The sequence below is a fragment of the Eutrigla gurnardus genome, assembly GCF_963514095.1.
Source record: "Eutrigla gurnardus genome assembly, chromosome: 3".
NCBI classification, from domain to species: domain Eukaryota; kingdom Metazoa; phylum Chordata; class Actinopteri; order Perciformes; family Triglidae; genus Eutrigla; species Eutrigla gurnardus.
Window position 1 is genome coordinate 23,530,024 of NC_139917.1, and position 24,733 is coordinate 23,554,756.

Genomic DNA, 24,733 nt, shown 5'->3' on the forward strand with positions numbered 1-24,733 from the left:
CCAGTCAGAGAGTCAGCCAGCCAGCCAGTCAGCCAGCAAGCCAGTCAGCCAGCCAGCCAGTCAACCAGTCAGAGAGTCAGCCAGCCAGCCAGCCAGTCAGCCAGCAAGCCAGTCAGCCAGCCAGCCAGCCAGTCAGTCAGCCAGCCCCTGAGACGAATGTAGGCCGGCCCATGGGTCTGGCAAAGAGTGACGGTACAGCCCTAGTGGCTTCATCTCATCCACTATGTTTGACAAAAAATATATTGGATTAAATATGCCTAGGCCATGTCTTATAGTTAAAATGACAGGTGATAAAAGATTATGACTGAATTTTTACAACCTTGTTCGAAGAAAATGACCGACCACAAGAAAGTCTAATGCAACCACTGGCCGGACGATGTGGCTCATAAATAATATCTCGATATTTTTCGTTCACTATGCTGAAATACAAAAACACAGTACATATACAGTCATTTAAAGCAGTGGTCCCCAACCTTTTTATCACCACGGACCGGTCAACACTTGACAATTTTACCGCAGCCCGGGGGGGGGGGGGGGGGGGTCAGCCTATCACTTGCTGACTCTGGTCGCTATGGTAACGTTTCAAAATCTGATACAGATACACCACAAAAACGAATATAAAGTGAAAGAAAATTTTAACTCACCATAACGCCAAATCAATTAAATAATACTCATTTTGCTAGCTTTTGGGTTAAACTTTGGCGCTCAAGAGACCGAGACGTAACCGAGAGAATCCGGTCATTTTTCAAAATAAAATAAATAAAAGATTGTTTAGACACAGATAATACATAAAACGGAAATAACCGGTCCGTGGACGACTGAGTTGCTTGGAAACCTGCAATAGGGTCTTAAATATGTATCTCATGGCTACATACATGGTATGCTAATTCAGCGCTGTGTAATGATGCAAAACAGACTAAAGGCTAAAGCTTACGTTGTATGTTCCAGGCGAAAAGTCAGCATCCTCCTTTAGCTAATGACCCATGTAGAAGATGTGGAAATGCAGGAGCAGAAATGCTGTCGTATTGCAGGGTAATGCTTGGTAGTATTATAGTGTTGTTTTAGGATACAAACTGTGATATTTCAATTTTACATTAGATAAAAGCTTTTGGGGAAGAGGACTAACCGATGTGTGAACTCACTACGTCTATCCTAAACTAAAAGCTGGTCACAATGTTATACGTTTTTGACAAAACTAGAAATTACATAACTGTCCCTTTTCCTTCCTGTGTTTGCATTTATCTTTCATGTCACAATGCATTTGACACTAGTTCTGTATTGCTGTTATTTTCTCTCCTTTGAGTTATTTTATATTCTGTGCAGAAAACATCGCTTACAACAATATATTGACCTGCTTCTCAACCCATAATACGTTTTTAGCCTGCCATGATAACGATGATTGAAAAGCAGCATAGGGGCACAATATAGGGTGTACAGTACTGGAATGATACATCTAGAGTTTTGACACCAACATTAACAGCAGGAGAAAAAGGGAAAAAAGGACTTTTGAACCAGGTGATGCTCACATGTGAAATCTGGATTCCATGCTGGCACAGCAGGCCAGGAAATAATGTGCAGTGATTCTGTGTTTCCTGGCAGCACATCACCAATACACCCCTCGAAGACAGCAAAACCTCCTCTGAGATGTGTTTAAAGAATGCGGCACGCTGAGTCACTGGATAGCCAATCATTTGGGGAGCAGATAGTCATCTTGACTTACACAAATACACAAACAAAATGATGAGAACTATTAGGTGCATGACATCTGATTCCAAAGGCAGGGATGTTTCCCATATATTCCAGAGTTTTAGCATTGCATTTTAACCCTCTATTCATGTCTGGTTGTAGAAAAGCTGCCCTACAGAGAGATGACAACCCAATCAAATGTGTTTTCCCTGCCTCTGACAGTGTCTGTGACTCATGTTTTCCCAAAAATGCTTTGACATATTTGTTTTTACAGATGCGCGTGCAGGCCTTTGCTGTGTCGCAGAATCGTCAGCATGGTTAAACTTGTTCTTCCCTCCACTGTGGAAGCCCGTTATTGATGTTTAATTTAGCGGTCATGGCTTGTTTCTGTTGCCCTCCTTTAGTGTGGTTCAATGTGGCGAACCCAGCATGTGTTTGTTATGCAACTGAGACCTAATTGGGTTAATTCATAGAAGCAGGAATAAAAGGGACTTATCTTAGTTTAGTATGATTTTGGGCCATTTGAGAGGTGGTAAAATAATCTCACTATCATGACTGTAAGTGCCACCAATGTGGTGATTGAAGGTAGCCTCAACCATGGAGTTTCTGTATGGAATCTGTCAGTTGTGTGAAGTATATGATTTTAGGTGGTATTTTCAGTCACTGTAACAGTTGTGTTACCACCTTGGTAGTCAAAATCACTCGGTCAGACCTGTACATAAGATTGGACTCCTTCGTGGTTTATTGCATTGGAAAGTTTGTCTAAAATGCATCTTCTCTTTATCTAGCAACTAGTGTGAACATTTCATTTGAGCTATTAATATTAATCACATAGGATAATCACAAAGGTCATGACATGCTCCAAGCAGAGAACTGCAAAAGTTCTTCTTGAGAATACACAAAATACACTAACATTACAACTTGAATGATGTGTTTTAATCAGAGAAAATATGCTTACAATGGATATAGTATTACATGTCTTTGGAAGCCGTAGTAACTGCATATAGTAACTGAACATCGCCTTTGTGGTTGTCTTCAAAGACCAAATTAAATCACCAGGTCGTAATTTGAAGGGAGAAGCTCTTATCTTAAAGCACTGTCTTGTGTACTTAAGCATTGAAACCTCAAAGACGGACAGGTCATTATACTGTAGATGTCAGTCCCAGGAGAAAACTAGTGAACATGCCTCTTCAATTTCATCACTTTCATCAGGTGCAAGTTCACACACTTCTCATCGCACAGACCAGAATAGCCAGTCAGACAGGATTTACCAATCAGGAGAGTTACTGTAAAAAAAAACAAAAAAAAAAAACAAGATGTCATGGCATCTGACATGAACACACGATTTTCAACCGAAACTATACCTTTTTTGGGTTATTTTACTTATGATTTTCTGTCCGTGGCAATGCACATGATATCTCAGTTGCCGTTTTGCACCTTCACTGCAGCAGGTAATACATGACGGACTCAACCCATTCATCGGGTTATCATTGCAGCTGGGTGGTTTGTTAATCAACCACAGCCCCCTGCATGCAAGACACTAATCCGCTCTAATCTCTGTTAATGGTAATGATTGGTTAATGAGGGTCAGCTATTGGTCAGGACAAAAATAATCTAAATTAGCATCCCTAGTCATCACATTTCTCACTGACATGTCACTAAACCCTGCCAGGGTTTCTGCCAGTATGTTGCAAGCCTGGTGGCCCACTGTGTGTGTGTGACATGAATGCAAATTAACAGTAATGTTAAAGCTGTGAACGTAGCAGTGCAGTGTGTGTGTGTGTGTGTGTGCAGTTTAGGCAATTTGACAGTGAATCAATTCTACAACTCAACAGGGCCTTGAGTCTCATTTGCCACCTGCTGATTAAAGTGATGGGGGTTAGCCCCGAAGTTAGTAACGACTTCGGCCCGGGGTCACTTGAGATGGTCTGACCTTAAGGGTGGACCAGCTATTCTCATTTCAGTGATAGCAGCTCATCCAAGTTTTACCCAGCTTTTTATTTATAGATATATCAAAATTCCTATTGTCTGTTATTATCATCCCTAGAGATGACAGTTAAAAAGTCAAATTGCAGATTTTCTTTGACTGTGGTATTTTTGGTCCCAAGTAGGTGCTTTAACATTTCCAAAAGAAATCATCAAAACCTACAATATTGGTATTAGTCTTTGTTAAATAAATGTTTAATGTTAAAACGAAGAAGAAGAACCAGCCATATTCCCAACGTCTGTGACATATTTTGCTCATGGAAGCCTTATGGGTCATATATTATTTACATGATTAATAATGGCTATTCTGTTGCAGATCGCTGACTATGCGTTCCCTACTGTCCAGGAAGCTGTTGGTTTCCTACTTATTTCAGAACAGCGTCGACTTTCAGAGACTTTGAACTCGCTAGATTCAGGTCATCTATAAATACGTAGTATATGGACCGTAAAAGTAACACAATTGTAAAACACCGGCACAACATTTCCACAGTAGTCAGCAATATTACCATACATGTCATTTTTTAGTGTACTGTAACTCCTAGGCGTGTGTTTAAGTTCACTTGCCAACCTTAAATCTAGTAGCCCAATGACAAACATACCTCAGAGTCTTTTCCATGGGTGACTGAGCCTATGATGGAATACATGGACTTGTGCTCCACAGCCATCAGTAGCAGACTTGATGAATGAACATGTGTGGGATGGAGAGGGGAGACGTGAACAGAGAGTGAATGTGCGCTGTAGCCCCTCTGGTTTTGGCGCAGGGGTCCACCTCGCAATTCTTAATGACTCGGTGGCGCTGATCTGTGAAGGAAAGACAAAATGGGCCATTTAGGGAGAGAAACAGTCAACCTGCTGTGTCTTGTCCATTGTCTGGGATTTAAGTGAGAAAATCAATTTGTCATGACATTTTCCCGATAAAAGTAATTCCCCCTGTTCTCTCTCCCTAGACCTCATCTGATCTGCACACTAGGCTTAGCACCCAGAAGCAGGTTTATTGGGATGATTGCTTACACACTTAAGACACTTGGCAAACACACATCCTGTGTTTCCATATTTGGACGCTCAAAAACACATACTGCACATAAAAAATAAGAACAATGTGTTGGTTAGTTTAAGGTTGGCGATGGGACATTCTAGTCCCATCTAACTGGGACTAGAATGCGAGAAAGACTCGGTATAGGAGAAAGTAGACTCTGGCGATGTGGATCAACTCTAACAGTCCACGGCACCATGTGTCATGAAAATGCACCACATGACACTTGTGTCTCCCCATAGTACTTGAGGGAGGAGGGAATTTATTATCAGGCAAGAGATCCAGTCATGATGGCCAGCCTGACAAGGTTTTCCCCTGGTTCAATCAATCACACGTGTCCTCTGTGAACAGGCTCCACCACAAGGGGCCCTCGGAGGCTTTGCCAGCAGATTAGTCACAGCCAAGTCTCATTTCTGCAGCTGCACAAGTACAAGATTGAATGATGAAGTAAGAAGTGAGGAGGGAGCGATAGGTGAGAGGTAGGCAAAAATTAAATGATGGAAGGGTTGAGACCAGAGAATGGAGGTGGAAGAAGGGATATGCGGAGAGTGAGCAGAAATAAGGGAAACAATGTAAAAGAGGAGGAAGACGGGGAATAAATCATTGGCGACAGAAATAATCATGAAACAGTGGATTGAGAAGAAAAAGGTTGAACAGATAAAATGAACATGTCAAGAGTGAGGTTTCAAGCAGTTGGTGCACAATTTCTGGCATCAATGTTTTCAGTTGCAAATAGTTTTGGGAGCAATGTCCTCATTCCAGTTGATGTGCATGTTTGTAATCAGCATATTATCATAATCCACATTTTGTATACAGTTTACTAAAGGTACTAACAGTGCAAATGCCCATTCATTAATTGGTCATTGTGTGCAAAAGTATTGCACCACAACCCCAAAGTGGATTTCTCCACCTGATATAAATGCTACAGACTGATGTGCTTATTTCCCAATTTAATTTGCTTAATTTATGATGTACCCCATTGAGTATTAATTTGAGATTTATTATATATGCCGTTATGACTGGATGTCAGTTGCCAAGAGGAAATAAATTGGAGTACTATTATCAGGTACTTTAAGAAGGTAGATATGTACTTTTAGGTTAAGCATTATTTAAAATAAAAAGGACACAGGACTATTACGTTCCTTTTTTTGCAATTGAAAACATCTTTCTTTAAGTTAATACACTGAAAAAGTAATACATTTTTCTGCAGATTAACAATTTTGTACAAGATTAAAAAATTCTCACCTAGCTCCAAGAAGAGTAAGCAAAGCATCCCAGCATTTTAAACATGAATGTGTGTAGTAATAGTGTTAAAGACTGCATTTCACAACGTAGGCTGTGGCTTCTCAGCTCTCAGAAACGGTGCATTCATGAGGACAATCCTGTATTGATGCAGCCTTTATGTCTTTATTGCAGCTCTGTTCGGGGTTAAGCCACAATAGCGATATTGAATCAATCTCTCCATGTCTCCTCACATGTCAAGACTGATACACACAGCTCTTAACACAGTATGCATGAACATTGACATACGCAGTTATTTGAAAAAAACACTTTTCTGCCTTTACGTCTCAAGAAGATAAGAAGAAACTGGTACCAATTAAGGCTCCTGGAACTACAATTTCCTTTTGTCTGTTGGAGGCCCTGCTGTCAGGTCCACACTCGCCTTTAAAAACAGGCAACACAACATTGTGTCCCAAGAGAGCCCTTCTTTGTTAATCCCTATTAACCTCTCCAGTGAGCAGGGCGCGGCTTCACAGTCTTGGCCACTTAAGTTTGAGCATGACCTTACTTTGTGCTTACAACTGTCTAATGTGTCTGCCATGGTTTGGCTGCTCTCCAGCTCGGTTCTCATCCTCCCACCCCGTACATGGGAGAGGGAGGGCATGACCAGAGACTCCAGGAAAGCTGGTTACTTTCAGGACGTCACATATGAGGATAAGGAACAGGAATTAACATTTATATCTAGAATACAGGTACATTAATGCTGTAAATTCTGGGTTGTTCATAATAGAATGCAAAAGCACACTCATTAATGCAAAGAGTCCAAAATGACTATTGGCACAATCAGAGCATCAATGAAAACAAATCTACAAACAACAACTGTGTGGAGACTATGATACACAAAAAAAAGAAATAGACAATTTGTATTTTCTTAAGATTACTTTCCAGTAAATGTGTTCTCTACTTTCCACTCAGTTTTCTACCATAAAATCACTTTCGGATCTGGTTCTGTGGCTTAAAGAATAATAATGCTGCACTTAACAAGCAGACCACAAAGTACTTAGCAAAAGTCCTGGTTGCACCGTCTCTCTTTTTGACAAGCACACCCACACAACACAGTAACACTCCACTCTAACTACTTACGGATGCAAGCTGCTGACTTTTAGCTGATGAAGCATTCAGATCAAGACAGCTGGAAGCAGTTTTAATAGTTCAACAAAATTTACTGATCCTACGCACTCACTCTTTACCTCCGAGGAAAACTTCATTCACAAAATTAACATTTGTATGCACACACACACACACACACACACACACACACACACACACACACACACACACACACACACACACACACACATATATATAAATATGCATAATATACCGGAAACTGTAGTTGGCTTTAGTAAGAATCTGTCCCTGAGCCTGCTGGTGTGGGACCAGATGCTGAAAATAAGACTAATTAAACTCCACGGCACCTAACAACCCAAAAAGAACGAATAGTAAGAATGAACGGGAACCAGTTGATATTTTGGGACTGTAAACTTCAATATGATGTACTACAAACGTGAACTAGTTCATTGTTTTATCTGTGTGAACTGAACTTTGAGGCTGAATGCTTTCACTGCAATGTGCCAACATGCATTATATGCTACAATCTACAGTACTGCTTTTAAGTAACTCTTTTTAGCTAATATGTATTTTATAGTTAACAACCTGTAGTTAGAAATGATATGCTGTTATAGGTGACCATAAGCAATATGGCAATGACATAACAACATAGCAACCAGGGCAACATCTAAAGGGCATTTTTTATCATTATTTGATATCATCATCTGATCTTTAGAATATAAATCGTTTTTTATTCCATATTCTAAAGCCTGAAGCAACATATTTGGGTTTCTTGTGTCATCTGACCTACACTCAAAAGCCCAAAGATAGTTAGCATACTGTTACATAAAATAAAATAAAAGCAGAAAATCCTCACACCTGACATGCTGGAACTATGGGATATTCATGCATTTTTCTTGAAAAAAAGAGACATAAATCATTATTCGATGATCAATTGACTAATCATTTCAGCTCCGTGAGTAACTAAGAGGTGAACCAGCAAATATATTAGAATTGATATACCTCCATTAAGCTAAATAAGATGAATATGTGCAATTATGGATTTAGCTTTGTACAATTTAGATTAATCTTCTTTAAGGTATCATCGTGTTTTTCATCATAGAAGCAAGCAGTGAGCTTTGCATTTATTTCTTTTTTTAGTTTTGGTATATGCCATTTTGTTTGGTTCATGCATGAGAATGCCTTGCACTTAAATTCACATTTGATTTAATGGGCCCTATTTGTACCATTCCCAGCATGTATAGAGACTGTAGGTGCACCCTAGGGAGTTCAGTAAATCGGACTTCAGGCACTGGTAGTATTCATTTCCCAGGGAATCTTGATGAGAAAGAGCATGAGTAATGTCCTCAGTGAGAAGATGAGGAGATTAGAAGAAAATAAAATTGCTTTGCTGTTGAGCAGTGACTCACTGCAAAGTCAAGTTTAAATCTCAAGGTGTGACACATTGCCAAGAAAATGTTGGGAGAAATCACACCACAATACATATTATGTGGCAGCGGGACCACACAGGGTAAGCCAGGTGTCTTTCTCCCAGTCCTCATCCAAGGACGCATTCTCATGCCAGACTGAATATACAATCAGCCATGCTAGCGACAATGAGTTAAATGTGACTATTAGCATGCTAACATGCTCACCATGACAATGCTAGCATGCTCATGTTTACCAGGTATAATCTTATTTTATTAGCAAAAAAACAAAACAAAGGAAAAGGGTTGATTGCAATTCATTGTGAGAGTTACTTTACTGTGTGTAGCAAATGTCATGGCAACCCATCCCTTAGTTGTTGAGACATTTCACTCACCCTATTGACCCAGTGTGGCCCTTGAGCAAAAGTCAGTCCTGAGGATGTATCCTATGGGGACCATGAATGCGTTATGGCAATGCATCCAATAGTTGTTGATATTTCAGTTTAGACCAAATCGGACCGACAGACGGACTTGAACGTCGCTAGAGTCGTGGGCTGGGGTCTTTCTGTGGCGAGGTTCTTCTTGGTCATCAGCTTTCCTCTCACAGTCACACATATAGGTATCCTGAATCACGTTAAAATTCCTGGTAGGTGTAATGTAATTGGGAAGTTCCTTTGTATGTGTTCATGTGTCATCTTGTTTGGTTTGTACACAAACCTGTGCCCAATGCATGCTGGGATAGGATCCAGCTGCCACCCTGAACAAGATAGGATGCATGATGGATGTGTAGAAGATGACAGTGGAAAAGGGAAAGCTGGCCAAGGTGAAATTTATATTCGTAGGTCAATTCATGTGCTGGTGGAATTGATTAAAATAAAATTAAGTTAAATGAATTTGCCATCAACAATGTAAATAGCATGAAATAAAAGATAGATTTAAATAATACATTTCAAGCATTGTCTGGGTCCCACATTCTCAGCATGATGAATATCTGCTTTTCACTGTTTAATATGTTGAATATTTTTCTTTAATAGTGGTAGCAATAGTACTTATTTTACCCCAAGAAGTAGTTTGTGCACATTATACACAGAAATAAAAATCAGTCCAATTGTTTGGGCTGGAAAACATCAACTTGCATTATGACAAGCATGTGTTTTAGTTAAATAATTAAACATTTGACAAACATAAACACCCATGGTCCTATAACCATCGGCCCTTTTTCTATTTCAATAAATAAAACACAATGTTAATAGACGAACATTGTCCAGGATCTAATTTAGTTTCAGGCTCAGTTCTTACTATTTATTTTTTCTCATCCAGGCTGCACCACCAAAAAAGCAGAAAAAGTTGTTTTGTGATGCACTATCAATTGAAAGCCTTCCTTTTTTACACAAGGCCTATACCCTTCAACCACCATCTGTGTACATGGATGTCCTGGAGGTCACCATTGCCTCAATGGGCTTTTAATACATTCAATTATACTCCATTTGTCATGAAAGCTACCAGATGTACAGATATTACGCTTGATGCTTTGTATAAACTATAAAATAATTCTGATGAAAGTCATGGTGGTAGGGAAAATGCATAACCATTACATGCTATTATGTACAGTAGAAAATACTATGCCTGATGTGAATGTCAATAATTATTTGTAATGACTTCTGTGAAGTGGTTATGGTAAATGTAAGCTTATAGATGGATAAAATCTTGTCTACACCTTACTATACAGCGCAATGTGAACCTTCCAATGAAAAAGAATGCAGTCATTAGAATGCACATACATTTTAGTTCCTGTAAATTAAAATTAATGTATGTTAAAAATGCCATTATTAATTCAAGTGTTCAAATTCGTTTTTTTAAATTTTTCGTTATCCTTTATCTCTCTGATGTTTTGCATTCAACGGGAAACTGATGTAATATTAATGACTTTGGCCTATATACGACAAGCACAGGGGTTAAAACAAGTAAAGAGCACTTTTGTGTTTGTTCTGCTCCCTTGCTGTGCCAGGCTCCCAGACTGGATATTTCTAGAACATATCACACAAACAGAATTGACCCTCCGATAAGTCCTGCCCCTTTGAATGGCAGTGCAGCATTGACCAGCTCCTTCTAGGTTCAGACATTCAGCCGGCTCTGCTTCATAGACTTTCATTGAAATGTTTCAGATTTTTGTCAACGTCATGAATTGTTTTTTGGATTTCGAGCCATGGTTAAACATTGCATAATAGTGATACCCTGGGCGTGGGGGGGGACTCAGCCAAGGTTCAATTGCCTTTGCTTCCAAGAATAATCAACAGTGGTTGTGGTAATGAGGTCTATGTCCCTTCATGTTCACCCTGTAAATGGCCATTTTGAGAGCACTCATACCACTTCCACTTGTCTTTGAGCAGCGAAGTTAAAAATAATCACTCACAAGGTCAATTAAAGTATCACAAAGGATTCTATAAATGTGGCTTAATGTCAAGACATGCATTGATTTGTTCAAGAGGTTTCATAGGTCCTCATAGGGAGCAGTCAAACTAAGCCTGGGACCGCAGTAATATATATTTCAGTGTCCAGACAGCCTTACCATTATTTAATAAAACTGAATGTGTATACAAAATGTGTTGATGCAGTCTAAAATTGTTGTTTTCTGCCAAGAAATATCCCCCTAGGATAGGGGCGTTTAATAAATATTGTTACTGTAAAACTTCACTTTTGGGGCTTAGGGGTTTATATTGTGGAGAAAAATGGCTGTTTTCCTGTATAATCCTTACTTGTTTTCCGTTATTTGCCTTTTCCCCCTTCATTTGCTTTTATCCATTATTTGATTTCACTGGAAGCTTTTAGTAAGGACTAAACTGAAATGATTTACAGTGTTAAGGATGTGTTGTGAGGTATACAGTAAATGTAGAGGAGGATTTACACAAGAACCAAAGAGAAAAAGATGTGCAGATTAAAGAAGACTAAGAGGGTCAAAACCCACTTGTTTAAAAAAAATGCAAGACATCAATATTAAACTGATGTGGTGTATTTCTCTGTGTGAGGTATCCATATGGTGTAAAAAGGATAATAAGCACCTCCTGCTGGGGTCTAAATCCTCAAGGCCAGATAACTATAAACCAGTCTCACATTAATAAATAGTGAAGCAACTTTGGTCTGTGCATCTTATTAATATCAACGCATGCAGTTGCTAATGCCTCATTTTCAGGGTTTTGGAGACCTGGTTTTGGTAACGTATTCACATGGTGGCATTCACGTGGCTGTGAAAGTTTATATGTATCGAATATAGTCAGATTATTGTGTGCTTAAATCAACTTGTGCATTTGTCATTTCCTGGTCCCCTTCACCTGGAAAGCTATAATTACATTCGGACACATCTCTGAAGAAGATAGTGAAGAGAGGTTTTGTCTCTATTCATTTCAATTAATGGGATGATGCAACGCTTCCCTTACGTCAAAGCCTTCTGTCTGCACCCAAGGCCACTGATCCCTGCAGTCATTTCTTGCCTCAGCTTTTTGAATATGAATAGCAGTATTAATTTTAATGGGACATACTACAAGGTTCCAAATTAGATTAACCTTTTCAAAATGACTTTTTAATTTACAATTGGCTAACCATTTTCTGTTGATGTGGACAGCATTACACGTTTTATGTTTATTTTATTTAAAAGGAGATAATGCAGATTTATAAACATGAGCACTTGAGTCAATCATGTAAATGTGCCAGATTAAGCCATGCAGGTTCATTTTCATCTGCGTTAAACATACAATAGCACATAATCACAGACAAAAGCACATGAGCTGTTGCTGTGATTGTAGAGCAATCTCTTTCATCAATTCCTCTTCCAGTTTTAAGATTGCTGTGAAACAAAAAAAGAGAAAGAAAAAGGTTAACATATAGATATGACAATAGTTGACTTCACCATGCAAAATTAGTTCTCCTTGAAAGGCAATGTCCAGTCTGCATAATGTATCCGTCTCCATCTAACTGACAGCATGATGCTGCTAATGCATATTGCTTAATAGATATATATTGAATTATTAATCATGTTTCATATGTACTTCAGATTCAGATTCTGCTAGATGGCAAGGAATCTGTCTGTCTGGCCGTCCACCCATCCGTCCTCATATATCGAGAAATGCTCATCTGATCTACTTCACACTAGGCGGGTGCACTGCTGGCGACCCAATGGAGAGTTTTCTCGATTTGGTGCAATTTGGACATGCGACACATTCATAATTGATAAACCTTGAATAAACAAACACAGAGCGCTCTCTGCAGCAGCAGGCAAGGAGATTGTCGCCCACAGAAGGCAGAAGCCGGTTCACTGACTGCAGTACACCTTTGCTGCTGTATGCTGGATACAGCTCACCTTCAAGAAAGGTCTGTTTTTATTAAAAAATAATGGAACAGTGTTTATTTAGTCCTAATTATCAGTTGCCTTTTTGAGTTGATATAAAGGTAACCAATTAAATGGACTTCTCATTTTGTCTCATATCGACTGCAGGCTGCTGAAGCAGTTAGAGAACATTGTGATATAATTTGGTATCGTATCATTTTCCAAAGAATCAATATAATATCATCTTGTGATGCAACTTGATTCCCTCCTAATATGTTTACCCGTATGGTGTATCATTTACACAATTAGAAGCACATTTCTGGTCATCAAAACAGGGGCAGTTCATACTCTGTTTAAACTGTAATGAATAGATAATGGATTACTGAATGAATTACTATTGTTGATTATTATTTGAATCCACATACGGTAAAAATACCACATTTAAATTAACTCTTAATCGGAATCTTTTGTGCTGAAAGTCAAGGAGCAAACTATGATCTGAAGACCAATCCTTTTTGTTTAAATTAAACAAAAACCTTGCCAATCAAAACATAGCTGTGTCTAAGCTGCTGTTACATTAATATTTCTTCTTTTATTCATTCAGAAATAACCAACCCAGGAAACGTTGTCTGTTTCAAGGCCTTTATGCATGAATCAAATTCAAATCTTTGCTCGACTGCTTTCTGAGGGTTATGCAATTCTCTGCAACATTTTCCTGAAAGACAAATACTGAATATAGTCCCCAGCGCTCTCTGTTTTTTACCCTTCAAGACTACAGATTCTAAACTGAACAAATCATTTAATCTCTGCATGTGACTGTGTGCCTTATTGTCTTCAAAACACTGTATGTGTTTCCTACATAAATGTTTAACCATTTTTCCAACACCAGAATACTGTGTATACTACTTGATAAATTATAAACGCAATAAAGACGCAGTCCAAACTTCAGTCTTGTGTGATTTTACCTGTGCTAGTTCCAGCTTCTTTTGACAATGTGCTGCTTTTCTGTTTTATATTGTTGTAAATGTAACATATGGTTAGCTAATACAAGTAGACTTAAGACCCAGGACAATGGGGAAATGTCTCTGCCTCTATGGACCAGCTTAATCTGGTACATAATTATATTTCATGCTAATATTCTTGTTTATCTTCCATGAGAAACTCTGAACAGCAACTCCTGGACACATAAAAAGCACTGGAACTGTAATTATTTGTAGATGTTATAGCATATTTTAACATTTTCATGACTTAGCTAAAGCTAATTAGCAGCCAGATGCCCCCATTCTCCACGGACAGCTAGTGCAAACTCCTAAAGAAGTTTTCAGTATTGCAAACGATAATTCACCAGTTAGAAGAACATGGAAGTGGATTTATAAAGAGCATGCTAACATGGCTAATCAGCAGCAGCAAAATGACCAAGAAACAGGAGGGCCTTGTGCCGGGTAATGAATGTAATGGTAGTCTAAGAGAAGTTAATTTCCCTGGGAATTCGGAAGACAAGTAACAGGCTGAGCCCAGTGCCCTGAAATTTGTAATTTAACCTTCTGTCCTGCATTATCATCAAGGCAACCTCTGTACTCAGTAGGACACAGTGGTGGACAGCTGTGAAAGGGAGAATGAGCAACAAACCGTGCCAACAATCAAGAATACAACAGGAGAACATATTTGCTCCACTGTAGGACCCTGGATATCTGTCTGATGACCTGTCTAACCTCTCAACTTCACACAGCAGGGTAAGGAGAGTAATTCAGAAAGTAAAATGCTGCAGGGAAAGCTACAGACTGGGCTTCACTCTCTGATTGTGGATGCCTTTTCTATGAAAGTTTTAACAGGCATGTACAATAAAAACCGAACCAAAATCCTCTGTTTCCCCAAGGATATGGTCTCTGACTTGTCGGAAAGGATCCTACATATCGTGGTTGCACACCCAGCTGGATACAAAGCATCATACTGCACATATGGTGAACTTATGTAAAATAACAGTCTGAAGTGCTGAAATAAGACATTATTGATCTGTTGAACACAGTCAGCTCTCTGAATGCTGAGGTGTTTAGAAGTGGCCCTCTACCGCCAGTCAGAAGGGGAATTGAAAGATTAGCTGATTGTTGGCACTAAACACATGGCTTTCAGCTGCATGTACTGCCTATTCAGTGCATATTATTGACAAGACATCTTTATAAGGCAGATGGACATTGCCTGCAGTAAAATTATTCACCTCTAGCCTATTTTGCTTCCTGCATCACCTATCTGTTCCCTCTGCCAAGGACAAGAGATGAGAGGAATCAAAACAGGATGAAGACATAACACAGCGTGGCAGATACCCTGAAGCAGAGGTGCTTTGATCATAGCAGACATCAGAAACAAGAGGAGTTACTACCCTCCCTCAACAACACCTATAACACCTCCTTCACCGCCCCAAACCCCATCCAGGGCACCCTTCTCTCCAGCCAGGCTTTCTCCCTCCTCACCCCCCTGGTGGAATTCACTGATCAGATGTAGGAGCTGGTCTTTGCAGAAACACAACATACCTCCTGCCCTACTTCTATTTTCTCTCCCCCAGCGTCCAACACAACGCAACAAGCTCTAATTGAGATCTGCTGGTTGCAGGCTGCGAGGCTAATGGCACTCACAACTCTTTCCAGGACAAGCTGTGGCCCTGTGTGCCAACAGCTTCCTCAATTTCTGTCTTGATAAGTAAGAGAAATGAACGGTGAATCTAAACACGAAGGACTCAAACGATTCTGCAAATCAAATGTAGCATCTGTCCTTCGTCAGCCACAGACTGTTCCAAACAAAAAAACGTTTTATTACCTTTATTAAATATCAGGCCATGGCACATTTTCAAGTCAATGATTTCACAATCGAGCACAGTCTTGATTTTATGTGTTTTAGGTCAGCACGGCTTTTCTTATGGAGTTCCCTTCAGCTGAATTCCTCCTCTCGGGCGACATAAATACTGTGCCATCTTTTTTGACGACTTTTCTGAACTGCTTTCTGTAATGTATTGACCTTTACTGTGTGGTCATTTTTGGTGATTTGAATAGCCATCTTGACAACTCAGAGTCACAACTCAGAGTCACTGAAGGGTTGTTTGTATCCTTGATCAAAATGGTCTCACCATGTGACGGAGCCCACGCTGAATATCTTTATAATACCTTGTGGGTACTTGTGTTGCTGTTTCTGATCATTCCTTTGTTTTTTTTGAGAGCACCATCTCCGTGCACACAAATGTCCAAACAGAGGTTGTTCAAAAGGAACATTTCTCAATCCAAGATTGCAGAGAATTTAGGTCTTTCAAAGTCTAGAGGACATGATATTGTGAAAAGATTCAGAGAATTTGGACACAGTGCGCAAAGGGCAAGCTCGGAAGACACTGTTGAATGTGCGTGACCTTCGCGACTACCAGCCTGCCAAATGCATACTAGAGATGTTTTCCCAAACAGTATGATGTGCAGGTATGTTTTGGCATATTGTAGATTTTTCTTTTGTTTGCATATTACAGTGCGTTCAACATTTTGGTCAAATGAGTGCATACTGCTCGCAAATGTACGCTTTACTGTGTGCTTTGAATTTAACACATTGCTGAGTCCTGTTTGTGTTGAGACTACCTCAATTAAAGTGCTGGTTGCTCATTTACATGTTTCAATCCTTCACTGTTCATGCATGTAGAGTAGTCTTAAATACTGACGTTCTCAGAGAACACCCCTATCTGAGACTGTATCCACAGTTTGGTTATTTGTCCTTGATCAAAGGACGATGGTTGTATAATTATTTATTTTTAGACACATATTCATAACTCAATCGATATTAATCTTTAAAATTTGCTAACCTAACATAACCAAACCTGCTATAAAGAGTTCCCAACAAAAATGATGATCTCAATAATCCATTCCAACTCTTTTGCATTGCAGTTGTTCTTTCATGTTCTGTAGGCTCACCTCATCTCCATTTTAATTTGTAATGTATTCCATTAACTCCTAGACTGAGGGGGCAGTAATTACAAAATACACATTGTCAAAGTTATTTGCAGAGCTGTATCCATACCTAGACTGATGCAGCACTTATAACCTTTCCACCTCCATGCCACTCAGGGCCCCAATGGTTAATTCAGCAAGCAGCTCCCTCATTCATACTGGATGTATGGTTTGTGGGTGACATCTCATGGTCTCATGAAAACTCATTTTGCATGGCTGCAGCAACATGTGCTTTCAAGGCCTTCCAAAGTCCCATATGTTTTGTACATCATCTTTGCACTACACGATAAGTGTTTATTCCGAGTACACATCAGTTTGACGTAATGCTCGTAATGAATCCTCGAGCATATGGTCTCACATTATTATCAAGAGTTGTGTCTCAAAGCAAATGTACTGGCAGTCGGATAGAACTCAGTCGGAATAGTCAGACTAGCAATATTTCCCCTCCAAAGTGTTGAACATCACATTTGTTTCTATTCACAGACTCACAAAATGAATCACAATGTTACTATAATAATAGGATTAGCTATTTGACAATTTCCTATATTTATTGGACTATAATTCACATACACACTCACAGAGCGTGAGGTGAGTGAGTGCTGGTGTTTAAAACATGATATATATGCACAACATATCTTAGTATTAATTATCATACAGAGCATTTATTTTGTATATTAACTGGAACTGATGTGTAATCTGTCATAATGGCATTCAACTTCCTCCACATGTTAAAGCAAACTACCATATGTGACCACTGAGTCATATCTAACAGGGTGAAAGAAGTCTTTAGTATTAGCATTCATAACTATAGGATAGCTGTGAGTCTCCCCTTCGGCTGCTGCTGTTTCAATGACGGAACACGATACATTTCCTCTGATGTCCAGATTCAGAGCAAATAAGACAGATAAGCCTAAGATATTAGGGTGATGTACTGTATTTAGCATGAGCTGTAATCAGTATTGCAGTTTTAATAAATATTAATATCTGGTGTAGTCCATTTGATCTTGAGCTCTAACACTGCATAAATCCTCAATTCGTGTGCCCCGTGCTCTTTTTTTGGCTCAAAAGCACCTCTAAAAACGTCATATTGATCATGTAGTCTCCCAGAAGAATTTGAAAAAAACTTAAAGGTTTTGCAGTCGAGAATGTCACTGTGATATTTGGATCAATGTTAAAAAGAAGATGTAGAGGGAGGAAGAGAGAAAGGCCAGGCACTCAAAAAGAGACGGAGCAGGATTTATGCTGCCTATGTTTGGAAAGCATTTTGGTCAGCTGATGTTGTTTCAAATGTGCTGTAGAAATACATTAGAGTGTTTAATAGATAAGCACAACTAAGCAAGATTCAAGTTTTAGCTTTGTAATGGCTGCTTTAAATTCAGCTACATAACTGTTCCTACATAAGCTATATTCTAAATGTATTGGCTACCTAGGGACGATTGAAACGAGTTGTGAACACAATCATCGTGTTTTGAGATATGATTACCTGGTTTCTTGTTTACACATGTAAGTAAGTCAATCAGAGACATTCTTGGTCGACTGAAATTCTACCTACACTTCAACCAATCGATTGGTTGATGGGGGAGCTGCACATTCAAGGGATAATTCTATGTTGGTTGATCACTACAAGTCACCCCTTTTACGTTGTCATTTCATACATTGTAAAAAAAAAAAAAAAAGATATTAAGGTAATAAACTCCATCCTAATTCCAATGTATAGCTGCACCCCATCTTTCTTAGTTTTAAAAGCTAAGACACTGCAGACAGAAGGATAGGAGTGTAGGAGGATAGGTAAACAAGTGGATGACCATCCATTGGAATGCACTGTCAGGTCAGCTTAGACTTTTCTGTGCTTGCTGCCATATACATTCGAGTACACACATACGAGCACCATCCCACATGCAGTCACTTACTATACAGCTTTACTGACAAAAGTGCTATTCATGTTCAATATAGTAGGGCTGTGATGAAAAGCAGGGCTGCAGATGGAAGCTATAATAACCACAGACCCTTCGCTGCACAAATGACAGACATGTTTTATCTCCTGAAGGCAATGAAAATTAAAATCCCTGGAACGTCTTCTCAAATAGTGAGATACTTTAGCTTGCTCCCAACTTATTGGCAAAAAAAGGCTATTTGTTATTGCCAGGGACACTGAAAAAAAAGAGATTTGATAATGAAATTGAATATTGTTCCAAAACAACAAAGAAGCAAAGAGGCATACAAAGAGGCTGTGACCTGCATGTTATGAGGGAAACCTCGGCGTGTTTCTCCCAAACATTCATCCTTCAACATTTTTTTTTGTCCATGCTGATATGGAGGAGCTGAGTAGTGCATGACATCTGTGTAAAAATAGGCCATTAGCAAAAATCCCTACCTTGTGTACGTGCTGAATGACATTAACTGGCGGGTGTCACTTGGACTCAAATAGTCAAAGAATACTTTGTGGACCACCAATGCCTTGCAGCCTTCCTTGATGTCGCTTCTCTCCTATGCAAATGGGTTCCAATTTCCCTTCTGCCTGCATTTGTCTATTGAGCATAGAGCTCCCCTCTGCTCACTGTTTGTGGTTAGAAATGTTAATTTTAATGCAACGCTGTGAGGTATATTAACAATTATGCAAATATATAAGAGTAGTGATAGGGTCTTTCCAGCTGTTCTTGAGTGCATGGGGCATGAGTAAAATGTGTTCAGGCAAGTTCAGCATGTGGGGAAGTGAGGGAAAATAAAAGCACCCATGGCTGGAACATAATGTACAATAAACCATATTGCGCAGGGAGTACCACAGGGTTAATTAATGTTAGGGTCATCTATGGCAGTATCCAGGGAAGGTTTAAGGGATATGCCTTACGGTACAATGTGATCGAGACAGAGTCGATTTGAAGTGGAGATCCATGACTGCAGCCAAACCGTTAAGCTCTGTTTTCTTTGTTTGGGGCTCCGTTGGTTGCAGTCTCTAGATCTTTGGCAACACATTCACAGTTATATATATATAACTCATGGCGGAGGCAAAATGTTGCCACACCGCTGACTTCAGGGAAGCGGGAGGATGGTTTTTCTGTCATCTTTCAACTCTGGCAGTGACCATGGTGTCTCAAAAAGTACAGTAGCAGACAACCAGTAAGCTATGCTGTGTTGTCTTTGAAGTGTTATCGAATGTCTTTGTCCATTTTTTGATTAGCTGGGAGTACGGTAGTTTCATCACTTCAGAGACCTATGGGTGACATCCATATTTTATAGAGTTCAAGATGGGTTGATGGGTTGCCACCATGGTTGACAGTTGCGGAGAAGGGGGTTCTGTTCCTCCCTTCATGGAGGGTGCTGCGAGCACAAAATCAAAGACCTGGAAGCTTGAGTTCCGCACAAAGGGTAGAGCAGCGATCCACCTTCAACCCTTCGAAGCCTACCTAGAGCCAGCCCCATAAGGGGAATCTCCCATACCAAACCCACCAAGTTGAATCCCCTGGGAAGACTGTCGACCCAACTGATCGATCTATCCATCATCTGTAAACGATAATCGTATTCATGGTGGTGGGGGGGTGAAGGCAACTGACATTGGGTAAAGGCAGGGTTCACCCTCGACAGGTCCCCAGGCTATCACAGGGCAGAGAGACAGACAGCCATTCACGCTCACATTCACATCTACGGGCAATTCAGAGTTCAGGGAGGAAGACGGAGAACCCAGAGAGAAATATGCAAGTTCCACACGTGACAGCGGTGTTATAAATATTTTTAGTTAATAATGAAACTGTGGCGGGATGCATTTGGTTACTTTAATGTAGACGAAATACCTATTAAAATGCATGCCAATTGATTTTCTGATTGCCAGAAAGTCGATATGAAAAAAATAAATAATAATTTAATCTTCATATTGAACAGCCAAAACTGACTTGAAAAAAAAATCGGATTCAAGTAAAGCCTCGTTGTCATTTGTTTTTGTGATCATCTGTCCAAGTGGTCCTGATGTAATAACTTTGTTCAAATTTATCTGCAATTTATCAAATTGTTTATCTGCAAAGCACGATCTCTCTTCAAAGTGCTTTTCATAGTGAACAAACATAATGCGTTTACTTTGTCATTTTGATATTAATTTGCAGCTTACATATGACTACTTTTGACTGATAATTAACACTTTGATCATTTATTAAGAAATAACTGAAAAATAATACATTTCCAAATCATCATGACACCCAGCTAGTGTAGTAGTAGTATGAGTATGAGGAGTTGTGTTCCAGTATAGTAAACTGAACTGAAATACATTGAGACATGTTTTCCTTCCGGAGCTTTATATTACTGTGCCAGTCCATGGTCAAAAAAATGATAAAACCATCATAAAAACCAACATTCTGCTTCTGTCCAAGCCTGCCGACTTTCACCAGTGAGTCTAAAATTGGAGCAAATTCCTGGGCAACAGCATTCAGGTACTACTCTGAAAGGCACTGGCATATGCGATGCACCTCCAGGGACTATCTTTCAGATATGGCCATCTCAATAGGTCCAGAACCAGTGTTGCTTTCCACAATGTGCACATATGCACATACACACAAGCACGGCTACAGCAAAGAGTGAGTGAAACTGTGTTGTTAAGCATTACTTTAATGAAGCGTTTTGTTAAGATACAATGACCAGCCTCTGGGAGAAAGAAAAGGGGATTAGGGAGAGGTACTTATGGAGTACTGGGAAATCAGAAGGACGGAGAGAGAACCGGTCAAACGAGTAAGAGAAACACAGAGTCAAGGAGAAAAACTGGGACGGAAAGGAAGAAGGGTGATTTTATTATTTGTTTGGGTTTGTGAACAGATTGCATTTTACATTCGGAAATAACCTGAATGGATTGCTGCAGGGTACATAATATGAGCTAAAAAGGGTTGTGACATAAACCTAACCCAAGGAAAATTGATGTCACTGTTCAAGACCACTCCAATTAAGCACTGTATGGCCTCCACAAAGTACAGCACTGTGCATGGCCTGTGTGAGCTGAACCTCAAGATAACAATTATTTTCAAACTCAGAGACTATATTAGTCAGACATTTCCTTGGGGAGGCAGGTTAGCTAAGCCCAAGACGAACCTTGCTTTGGGACTCCCACTGCCTCCCAGGATTCAACACTAATGTCCCTTGGTGCTTCTCTTCCTCATCTATCATCCTATCAGGTAACCCATATAACGGTATGTTTGAAAAGCTCTGAGGATACCTCGAGGAAAAAACCCTTGAGAATGTATGTGCAGATAGATAATAAATGTGTAAAGGCTTTACCTTGATTTCCAAATTAAATAATTCCTTCAATGTTGATGAAGTGGCTCAATGTGATGTCCCCCTCCATAAAAGTGTCAGTATGAGTTGAATCCTTCATTTTTAATGCAGTTCTCAGCTCTCTATATGTATAGAATGGTTTTAATTTAAATTAACAAACATTTTGTACGGCTCTATTGCATTAGTTATTACATCGTTTTCTGAATTCTGCTGCTAAGAAACACACAGAAGAGTCATACTAGGCAAAACAACTAACGAAATATTAATAACCCAATTGCTGCCTAGAGGAAAGCTTGTGGGCCGGCAATTAGGTTTTTGCCACAAAAAGATAAGATAAACTTTTAAGCTGGGTGAAATCAATAAATTATGCCATGCTGTTGTAAACACTGAGGCTTGGATCTGCAATGTGTCCTCGCTCTTTGAGAGCTCTACAGCAAAAATGCCAGAATAGTTATGGGAGATTGTGCGGAAGGTCTGCTGAGTAATAGAATCAATCACCTCAAAACTTGAATAATACCAGAGCTGGCAATGTGTGATACTCACGGTCTGCTTTATTGTAAATGGCCATTGCATTGCTTTATTTAAGGCCCTCAACCTGTGGTTTACTCTCACCGTTCTCATCACGTTAATAACTAATTTGAATTTAACTTGAATTTTTCTGAGCAAACGTTGCTCTTTTTAACTTTAACATAGGCAGCTTATACCAGATCCACACCTTTCACGATAAAAGCCCTAGACATGCACTTACTAAGGTAACTAGCCAGAGGGAACTGAAATTCACTCAGGGCCGTTCGCTCAAAGGAAACTCAATACAATAGCTTCCAGTAGCTTTAAGGTTCGTTTAACACAGACCGACTTCTAGATGCTGCTCTGGGTCAATAGGAGTTGGCCCTCTGTCCACTTGAATCTATTTGAACCCTTTATAGAAAAAGTATCGCAACTATCTGAAAATTGTATCACAGCCGTCATGTTCTTTGGCGGATATTTCGAATGTTGGTGCTGTTTATTCATCATGCCCCCTGTGTGTAAAGGCCTTAGTTACCATTTCTGTAAAATTGATCATTAAAATCAGATTATTATTGTTATGTTTTATCTCTCTTGCACAAAAAACATTATTGATCTTTATAGATTTATTATATGAATGAAGTAGGCCAAATTAAATGGACTGTTTAGCTATTTATTGAATTTAAATCAGTTTGAAAATACAATACAGCTGTTTCAATGCCAGCAATCAGGAATTATAATTTATGATAACTTTTAAATGGTGCCCAATGTAGCAGGTTTGTATTTGCTAGTCTGCCTAGCTTCTCATCTTTGCCATGGTCAGCTTTGCCCGTCATACCTTCTGCACACTTTTTTTTGGCCAGAAAATGTGTGCATTGCCTCTCTGCTTTCTTCTAGTGTTCACTCTTTACCATGGCTTTTCTTTTTGAGCCTTTGATTTTGGGTGAGACGGTTTGACTTGGGTGAGACAGGCTGCAGTTTGATTAACATATTTGCATTAGCAGCACATGTGTTCTGGACATCTGACCCACACTGTTATTGCACCAATAACTGTGGTTGTGGTATCAGATGGCAAGTTGTACCTAAGGAAGTGGCCGGTGAGTGTGTATAAAGACAGAGAGCCAGATATATTTATATACATATAAATATTTATTATAAATTATAAATATATATATATATATATATATATATATATATATATATATATATATATATATATATATATATATATATATATATAGGCATCTTGATTGGTTTCCACTGTCCTTAGCTCTCTGCCTACTTATGGATTAAGGTCTTCTCATTTGGAGGTCACTTAACTTTGGGATATTTTATTAGTTTATTCTCTAAGATGCTTCTGACAGACACCATAGAATCCTTTGCAGCTAAAATACTGTGTGACTTTGTTTATTAAACGCTTGACTGACTTGAATACTCTTACTCCAAAACATCAGATTTTCATGGATCATTTATCAAATGGTATCTCTGTTAGTTTACCATTCATGTTGGCAGCATTTCTGAGATGGATAGAGCAAAATGAGAGTTCCTTCAATAAAGATAAGGGGTGGACTCAGTAAAAGGTTTTATACTTTAAGTGTGTTTTCATTATGAGTCTCCTGTCCGTCAGGCCTGCTGATCAGTTGAAGGCTCCTTTCAGCCAGAGATACACGTAGTCTTTCTTTCAATGAGGTCTATTTTCAGCTCAGTCCAGTAATATGACGACAAACGGAATATAGACAAATATATATGAAGGATAGCATAAAAGACAGACAAACATGTTGTTATATGTATTAATCATTTTCTAGTAAGATTCTGATTAATAAATATTAGCTATGCAGGAGATCTCGTCAAATATGTCAGGACAAATGGGATGTGGATATATACCACTAGAAAGGCCAATCAATTTACTAAGATTAAGGGAAGGTCAGTAAGCTGTCAATAGCAGGCAATCATTTAATCATCGTTTGGATTTCCTTGCATGAGTTTGAAAGTATAAACATTTGTCAGTACAGAAGTTAGAGTGCCATCTTAAAAGATCAGCGCCTGAGTGGTTGAACTCCCCAGACTGTCTGGGAGGATGGTAACTAACCCTCCGCCTCCTCGGATCGCCTGCGTGCTACACTGAATATATGAATATCATTTTGATTGAGATAATGGGAACTTTTTTTGACAATATAAAATACATTTTAAAGAAGTTCTCTATATTTCTTTGACATTTCTT